The 8,726-nt window shown below is 47.9% G+C and overlaps 1 long non-coding RNA gene across 1 annotated transcript in view; it reads right to left on the reverse strand.

Annotated features, from left to right (window-relative positions):
• LOC135421572 (uncharacterized) overlaps positions 1-5,682 on the reverse strand; it is a 6,061-nt gene extending 379 nt beyond the window's left edge. Inside the window, exons 1-2 of the long non-coding RNA XR_010434085.1 lie at positions 1,589-5,682; positions 1,142-1,280 (exon numbers count right to left, since the gene is read on the reverse strand). This is a non-coding gene — a long non-coding RNA (uncharacterized LOC135421572). The remainder of the gene's footprint in view (positions 1-1,141; positions 1,281-1,588) is intronic.
• Between the last annotated feature and the right edge of the window lie 3,044 nt (positions 5,683-8,726).

Here is an 8,726-nt window from a genome sequence, read left to right on the forward strand (position 1 = left end):
GAGGTCATGGATTATTAGCAAATTGCTGGTTGTTTCACTCCAAGCCCAAACCTACAGAGCCAGGCCTGGAACAGATGTTGTCCTCAGTGCAATCTGGACTGTTTGCTTTCCAGAACAGGCTCCCAAATGCCCAAAATATCTTCTATACATCCCCGTGTTACAGGGAAAGGGGTTGCACTGAAAAGGGAAATGGTGCCTTTAGCAATGCCAAGCTCAGGGCAATAATGAGCTCAAACTACTGGGATAGTTCCACATCAACAGAAATAGGTAATTTCACCAAACAGCAGGAAAAGCTTGTTTTCCTCTCATTTTATCTGTGGAAATTAGGAGGAATTCTGTTGGATATGCACAGTTGTAAAAACCTTGAGACAGGAGAATAAATCATAGAATCTCAGAATATTTTAGGTTGGGAGGAACCTCAAAGCTCATCCAGTCCCACCCCCTGCCATGGACAGGGACACCTCCCACTAGCCCAGGTTGCTCCAAGCCCCATCCAATCTGGCCTTGGACACTTCCAGGGATCCAGAAGCAGCCACAGCTTCTCTGGGCAACCCGTGCCAGGGCCTCCCCACCCTCATAGGGAAGGATTTCTCCCTAGTATCCCATCTAACCCTGCCCTCTGGCAGTGGGAAGCCATTCCCCCTTGTCCTGTCACTCCAAGCCCTTGAAGTCCAGGAATTTTTCTCTCCACATTCACTGACATGGAAGAAATTCCTGGCACTTCCACCAGCTGCCCAGACCTGGCTGTGGGAAGGGCTGTGGACTAGCAGAGGTGCTTTAGGAGGCTGTGATGGGAGAAGGTTTCTGGCTCCTCCTGCTCTCCAGCAACATGTTCAGTGTTCGGCTTCCCCTGGAGACACCCTCTCACACCAGGGCCATCAGGAGCGGGCTGCACCACCCAACACAAGTGATTTGGACCCAAGTCACCCTATGGATCACCATTCCAGCCCTCATACTCTCAGGATACTCCTGCAGCACTGTCTCCAAGGAGTTGACAGAGTATCTGCTTTCTCCTTCACAGATGACAGGGCAGAAAACACTTTCCTTGCCCTGCAGGGACCTCAGCACTAAAAATCCCAAAGCAACACCTTCAACCTACCACAGGAAGCCCAACAGCAGAGGAAGGTACTAGTTTACTCACCTCCTGGGTGCTATATGCTGGAGGGTAATATTTTGGGCTTTTAGGAAGCTTTGGGTTTCCACGTTTTTCATGTGTGAGGAAGCATCTGCCACCAGGGAATGTTGCTCCATTGAGCTGCAAGCAACAGGTCCAAGTGTTCCTGGAGAAGAGATTTTTGGGTTTAGATAGGGTATTAATCATTTACTCCATTTCCCTGGAGCAACAGGCACCCAGCTATGCACCAGGCACAGAGGGATAGACGTGCTGGAGAGTTAAATCCCACTGTAACCACATCATTTTCCAGCAGGTTGGGTCCAATCCTGGACACCACGAGCACATGTAGGACACAGTGACAAAAATCCCAGATCCCTAAAAAGAGATTTCAGGAAGTGGCTGGGTGGAAGGCTGAGCAGAGGGAGGTGGTAATTAGATCAGTGGAGGAAGGTGGTAATTAGATCTGTTGCTCACCACGGGCTCAGCCTTCAGCTGTCACTCCCCCAGTCCAGGGAACTTGTGGAAAACATTCCTGTCTCCTGGAGTGAGCATCCCTCCTCGTCATGCGCAAATGGGCATCTGGGAGGGAAACTCTTCCATGAAAGCAGAGGAATCCTTGTCCCTGGATGACCAACTCCAGATCTGCCCAGTGGATCTCAGGCATTCATCAGGAATGAAGTGACGGGTCAAGGAGTAACGGTACAAATGGAAAGAGGGGAAATTTAGGTTAATATTAGGAAGTAATTCCTCCCTGTGAGGGTGGGGAGGCCCTGGCACAGGTTGCCCAGAGAAGCTGTGGCTGCTTCTGGATCCCTGGAAGTGTCCAAGGCCAGGTTGGACGGGGCTTGGAGCAACCTGAGCTAGTGGGAGGTGTCCCTGTCCATGGCAGGGGGGGGAACAAGATGAGCTTTAAGGTCCATTCCAACCCCTTAACATTCTGTGATTCCATGTCCTCTCATGGTTATGACTCTGAATCCCAACCAAAGAGCAGGGTAGATTCCAACATCGGCGTGCTGAGTGCTCCACAGAGGTTTAATGTCATGTCATCTGACCACTTTCTGCTGGACTGGTTTTCCAATTGTTCCAGTCTTTATTTTTTGACTAAATTTAGAACTAGTGGGACAACTGTGGCCCGGGGACGTGGTGGGGTCACCACCACTCTCTGGAAGTGTTCGGGAAGTGTCTGGGTGTGCCACTCGGGGACATGGTTTAGGGGTGAATATGGTGGTGGTGGCTTGACAGCTGGACTAGATGATCTTGAAGATCTCTTCCAACCTTGATGATTCTGTGGAAATTAGGAATGTTAGGTTTAGATTAGATATTAGGGAAAATTTCTTCATAGAAAGGGTTGTCCAGCCCTGGCACAGCTGCCCAGGGCAGTGGTGGACTCACCATCCCTGGAAATGTTCAGAAAACACATGGATGTGGCACTTGAGGACATGGCTTAGTGGTGACCATGGTGCTGGTGCCGATTGGTGGTTGGACTTGATAATCCTAAAGATCTTTTCTGGATAATCCCATGCACATGGAATATAAATATTGTACAACAAACAGGTTTAGAGCACCTTAAACGGTTAAGTTTCAGTAACAACTCTGGAAAGATCTCATGAGTCCCCATTTTTATTGCACATTCTCCCTGCAGTGATCCAGTGATTCCAAGACACAGATCTCCAGTCCCCTTCCATATTTTCTGATTTTCAGCCAATAGGCAGGACAGCATATCTCATGGCTACAAAAGCTTTGGTAGACTTAAACAAATTAAACAAATCTAGACTGAATCAAAGAGTCAAAAGTGAACTAGAGCACAATATTTAGGTGCAGTGGATGTTGTTGCAGTGTTACCAAAACCCCAGGCTCTAACCCCAGGTGTTATATCCTACTAAATTTCCAGCTTCCTGAATTAGAAAGAAATTTTAAGGTTGTGAAAGAAATCCCCAAGCCATGAACTGAGAATGAAATCAAAATGATAAAAGTGTGGGTTGGAAAACCAATTGAATTTGGAGTTGGCCTCCAGGTCAGTGGCAGGTGGAGGCTGTGATGGCACAAGGAGGTAAAGTGAAGGTTGCAGAGACTCTGAATTATTTTCTCTTCCAAGGCAGGCTGATGTAATTCCTACCTTATGCAAAATGCAGGGATAATAAATCCCAAATTTAATCCTCGTTGTCCCTGCCTAGAGCAGGAGAGCAAACCAGCACCTGCACGGGATCACTAGAGGGAGCAGAGACAAGGGAGAGGATGAAGAGGAGCGAAGATAGGAGAGGAAAAGCCATTCCAGCTTCTGAGGTGGCTTTGAGGAGGAGGGGAAGGGAAAGGGGTTGTGGTTCTGGTACCTCGAGCATTGTGTCAAATTTAGTGAGCAAACAGAAGGATGAGTGTGACAGGAATGTGTAGGACAGAAGGCACCAGCTGGATTCTCCTTTTCCACATGTGATTAAGGATTTGGGTTCTGCCAGGTAAGCACTTTTTGGGCATGACTCGCTCAGGCTCAGCTGGTCTCCTGGACAAGTTGGATTCCAGCTCACTACCCTGGTGCTGCTGGGCCTTTCCTTCTGGGAAAGGGAGAAAACAGGAAGGTATTTTAGCTTAGTGAGCAAGGCAGACACAACTCAGACCCAGAAAACCCACCCATCCTACCTGGTTCTCCCTCAGGTTTGGACTGGAACTTCCCTAAACCACCCCAGCCAGTTCCAGGCTTTCTCACTGGTCTCCTCAGCGAAAATCCAAGCATCCCCACCTCCCTTTAAATAACCAGAATATGACAGAGCTGCTCCCTCCCCAGCTTAATCCTCTCCCATTCAAAGGTATAAGGAGTTATTAGCACTTCAGGAGTTCGTTTTCCAGCTTTGTGCTTTGATCCTCTGGTTCCATCAGGCAGCTGTCCCTGAGCTGCTTCCTGACTTGTTTCATAGTTAATTTGTTTGGAGATCATTGGAAGTCCGAGGGCTCCAGGCACTGGGAACGTGCCAATTAGTGTCAGATGATTTAACTTGGAGTGGGGCAGGAGGAAGGAGGAGTTTAAACCGCTTAAAGGCTTGTCCCTCTTGCCACTGAGAACTAGGGAGAGCAGCAGATCTGCTCAGAAAGCCTGTGATTTAAGTTCCAAGAGGTGACCTTGGAGTTCATTTATTTTGGGTGCTCAGCAGATGCTGAGACATGAACTGTGCATGTGAAATACCAGCTTAAGCTGCTCTGTCATGAGGAAGCCAAGCCTCAGCCTCTAATAAATCTTAAAACCACTCCAACAGAAGGTTGGCAAAATAACCTTTTGAGAAGAAGCATTTTGACAGGATTTTTTTTTTTTAAACCATTAAGTTTTGATTGCTGGACCTTTGCCTTGCAAAGTGCTGGATCTGCATCCCAACGCGCTGCAGGTTTAGAGAAAATTTCTCAGTGTTGCTTCTTATTTTTAAAATATTCTGAAAAAGTGGATTTGTTTCCTCTAGCTACATTCTGGACTTTAAGAGATGAAACCTTTGGGATTTATCCCAGTCTTATTATATTAACATATTTTAATTATATCAGTAGATGTAATAATTAATAATAATGTAATATCTTCATATTAACAGCTGTCAGAATTAGCCCACACCCTTTCATGGAGGTGACACTACCACCAGTCTTTTTGTGGTAATCTCAATCCAATTTCCCAGCTGTCCAAAGGCTCTTTTTGCAGGCACTTATTCTCCCTTTAGGAGAACTGTGCAGCCTGGAGATATTAAAGTCAGCAAAACTCTCAAGTACAGATTCATTTTCCAGGTTTTCCACCAGAGAATGTTCCTGAGGTCAGCCCTACCCCAGCACCATTTGCTGAAGAAGGATTCCAGCCTCCCTTACTGGCACAGAGCTCCAAGGAGAATGAAACTGCACCAGGAAAGCTCTACTTTGTACAAATATAATCAAACTACGTGCTGGGGGAAAGCACACACCACAAAAGAATTAGATTTGCTGACACATGGGCTTTGGCATCGCACATCTTTTCCTGTTCTGGACTAACACAGTTCTCAGGAATCTCCTGGGTACCCCTCATTAACTACACCAGTGAAAACAGTCTTTTTTTTTTTCAGCACAAATGAAATTGTACAAGAGTTTCTACTGGCAAAATGAAAAGAATAAAAAAAAATCACCCCCTGAAGGGGCACAGGGCCAACGTCCTGCAGTTGGGGCACCACAACCCCCAACAATAAAGGGGAAGTGCAGCTGGAAAGTGCCCAGTGGGAAAGGCCCTGGGGGTGCTGATGGCAGGGGGGGAACACAAGCCCAGGGGGGGAAAGCTGAGAGCACCTGGCTTGCGTCAGTCCCAGCATGTCCACAGGACCAGGGCAGTGCCCATCCCTGTGCTGGCACTGCTGGGGCACCTCCAGCCCTGGGGGCAGTCCTGGGCCCCTCATTCCAAGACAGACACTGAGGGGCTGGAGCGTGTCCAGGGAAGGGAACGGAGCTGGGAAGGGGCTGGAGCAGCAGGAGCAGCTGAGGGAGCTGGGGGGCTCAGCCTGGAGAAAAGGAGGCTCAGGGGGGACCTTCTGGCTCTGCAACCCCCTGACAGGAGGGGGGAGCCAGGGGGAGGTCAGGCTCTGCTCCCAGGGAACAAGGGACAAGATGAGAGGGAATGGCCTCAAGCTGTGCCAGGGGAGGTTCAGGTTGGATATTGAGGAAAATTTCTTCCTGGAAAGGGTTGCAAAGCGTTGGAATAGAAGTGGTGGAGTCCCCATCCTTGGAAGTGTTCAAAAAACACTTGGGATGTGGCAGTTCAGAACAGGCTTATTGGTGAACATGGTGGTGCTTGTTGATGGTTGGACTTGGTCTTAAAGGTCATTTCCAACCTTAACAATCTCTTGATTCCCTGGCACACAAATCCCATGTTCAATCAGCTCCACAGAACAGCTACAGAACAGGTTTTGAGTGGAGAGTTCAAGCATCCAGAAAATACGGTGGCAGCTGGTGTGTGGATCAGCAGGAACAAAGCTCTTCAGAATAAAACTGAAAGGGGAGAAATGCTGGGGGGGATCTGTGAAAGGGAATAACTGAGAGATGCACAAATGAGCTAACGAACTTCTCACAAGTGACACCACTGGCACAGGTGTGAAGGTACTGGGGGTTTTTCCCTCAGAATTGTGAATCCACAGACTGAGACATGTGCAGGCACAGGAACTCCAAGGCTCTTGGAAGTGCAAGGTACAAACAGCGACCGCTTAGGAATTGAAAAAAAAAAAAAAAAACCAAAAACAAAAACAGTAAAGCTTCAAATCTAAACAGCAAGGCAGAAATTTTAATAAAACTGTTGGGAAAAACAAAACCAAAGCAGAAATGAATCAAAAACTTCTCACAGTTGCCACATTTCCCAGGGTCACAGGTGCTGCTGTGGAAGGAAAACTGGACATTTACTGCAGCAACACATTTTAGCAGAACTGAGCACAATTGGCCAGGAATTTTACTGTGACTGTGTTCACTGATCCTACAGCAGAAAGGGCAGGTAGATCCAAGTGGGGATCACTCTGGAATGCAAGACTCAGATGTCCCATCATTCAGGAACACCCAGGCTTGGTCCATTTTGTATTTCCAGTTCTGTTTCCTCAGGTGGTCGAATGCCCAGAGAAGCTGTGGCTGCCACATCCCTGGAAGTGTCCAAGGCCAGGTTGGAGCAACCTGGGCTAATGGAACTTGTCCCTGCCCATGGCAGGGGGTGGAATGAGATGGTCTTTAAGGTCCCTTCCAACCCAAACCATTCTGGGATTCTGTAACTTCTGAAGCCATCGGCCAATTCAAACTGAATTTCAGAAAAACCTGGAGAAAATCGCGTTTCATGAAAAAAAGATAGACTGAGTAGAAAAAGGACCAGGAACAGTCTCCTTAAGCAACCTCTTGTGACTAAGAGACAGGAATCGGGTGTCAGCTCATTCGCAATCCCCCAGTGACTCACTCGAATGGGGGATGAAAGGGCATCCTTTGTCTTAAAAAAGCTACCCACAGGAACGTGGGGTAAGATTGTGTTGTGGCTTGAATGACCTTAAGATCAAATCCTGATGGAACAGGAGGGTGAGCTCAGTGTGGTCTTTAAATCTATTCTAATATCCCATTAGCAGCCTCTTCTACAGTGGTGAAACCCCACATTAATTCCACTTGTGCCCAGAAATGAGGCAAAGCATTGTTAAGAACTCCTGCGATGAAATGCTGCTGGCAGAACCGCAGAGCCTGCCTGCCGAGATCCCTTACAAATCCCTGTGGCAGTTCTCTGTAAACAGCCCCTGGAATGGGACATGGCACAGGGAACCAGCTCTTCCCAAGAACAGCTCTTTCTTTGTGACTTCTGTGCCCGTATATCATCACAAGGTAGCAGAGGCAATTTGTGAGGTTCCAAACCTCATCTCTCTGGCTGTATTTTTTCTTCCCTCCAGCTACAATTCCTGTCTCAGGGTATGTGACAGCACTGAGGCTGCTGCAGCAATCAAGGATCCACTCCCAGAATCCCAATTCCAAAGGCAAAAGATTCACTTCAGCAAACACCCAGCAAACATCCCCCACTGCTCATAAAACACCGTAGAAAGGGTATTTGTGGAGTATTTGTTTCTGCTGACAGAGCAAGATGCTTAATGATCACTCAGTTCTCATCCCATTCTGACCAAGATTGTTTTAATCATGTCACCACTATCATGATGTGAAGATCTAAAGCTGGTTATGCTTCCAGCATATCTTATCATAGAATCTCAGAATGGTTTGGGTTGGAAGGGACCTTAAAGCTCATCTCATTCCACCCCCTGCCATGGGCAGGGACATCTTCCACTAGCTCAGGTTGCTCCAATCTGGCCTTGGACACTTGCAGGGATCCAGGGGCAGCCACAGCTGCTCTGGGCAACCTGTACCAGGGCCTTCCCACCCTCCCAGCCAAGAATTCCTTCCCGATATCTAACCCTGCCCTCTGGCAGTTTGAAGTCATTTCCCCTTGTCCTGTCCCTCCATCCCTTGTCCAAAGTCCCTCTCCAGCTCTCTTGGAGCCCCTTTAGGCACTGGAAAGTTTCATCACAGGTGACAAAACCCTACTATAGGAAGATAACCCTTCAACCCCTCAGATTTAGCCAGATAGTGCTGTGTACTGGGTAAAACATTCCTTCTGGCTCTTCCAGCCCCTGACCAACTTGTATTCGCTGCCAGGAGCACCCTGGAAGAGCTATTTGACCACTGATCCTGCATTATTAAATGGGAGATTAATTAAACCCCATAAAGTGTTAGTCATTGATTTTCATGCCTTAACCCCCCCAAGTTCCTATTTCCTATACCTGTTCCCTGCAGTCAAACATGCACCTGCTCACATTAATGGTGATCACCCAGTATTGGTGTTTTGCCTTTATTCAGCAGGGCAGAATCCACGGAGCCCTCAGAGTGGGAGTTGGGCTCTGTCCTGACCCAAACACGAGGAGCAGAGCTCAGTTAACCCAATTCTGCTCCCAGAATGGCTCCTGATGGTGCTGAGCCAGGAGCGCTCAGTTTGACTCCCCACATTGAGCTGCAGCTGGAAATTATGAAGAACCCCAACTTTCTATTTAGGAAGACCCTGAGATAGAGAAGCCACTGAGAAACCACAACCACCATGCAGTTACTGTGGGATCACTCACCAATTAAA

Source organism: Pseudopipra pipra, chromosome 13 (genome assembly GCF_036250125.1).
Source record: "Pseudopipra pipra isolate bDixPip1 chromosome 13, bDixPip1.hap1, whole genome shotgun sequence".
Lineage (NCBI taxonomy): Eukaryota > Metazoa > Chordata > Aves > Passeriformes > Pipridae > Pseudopipra > Pseudopipra pipra.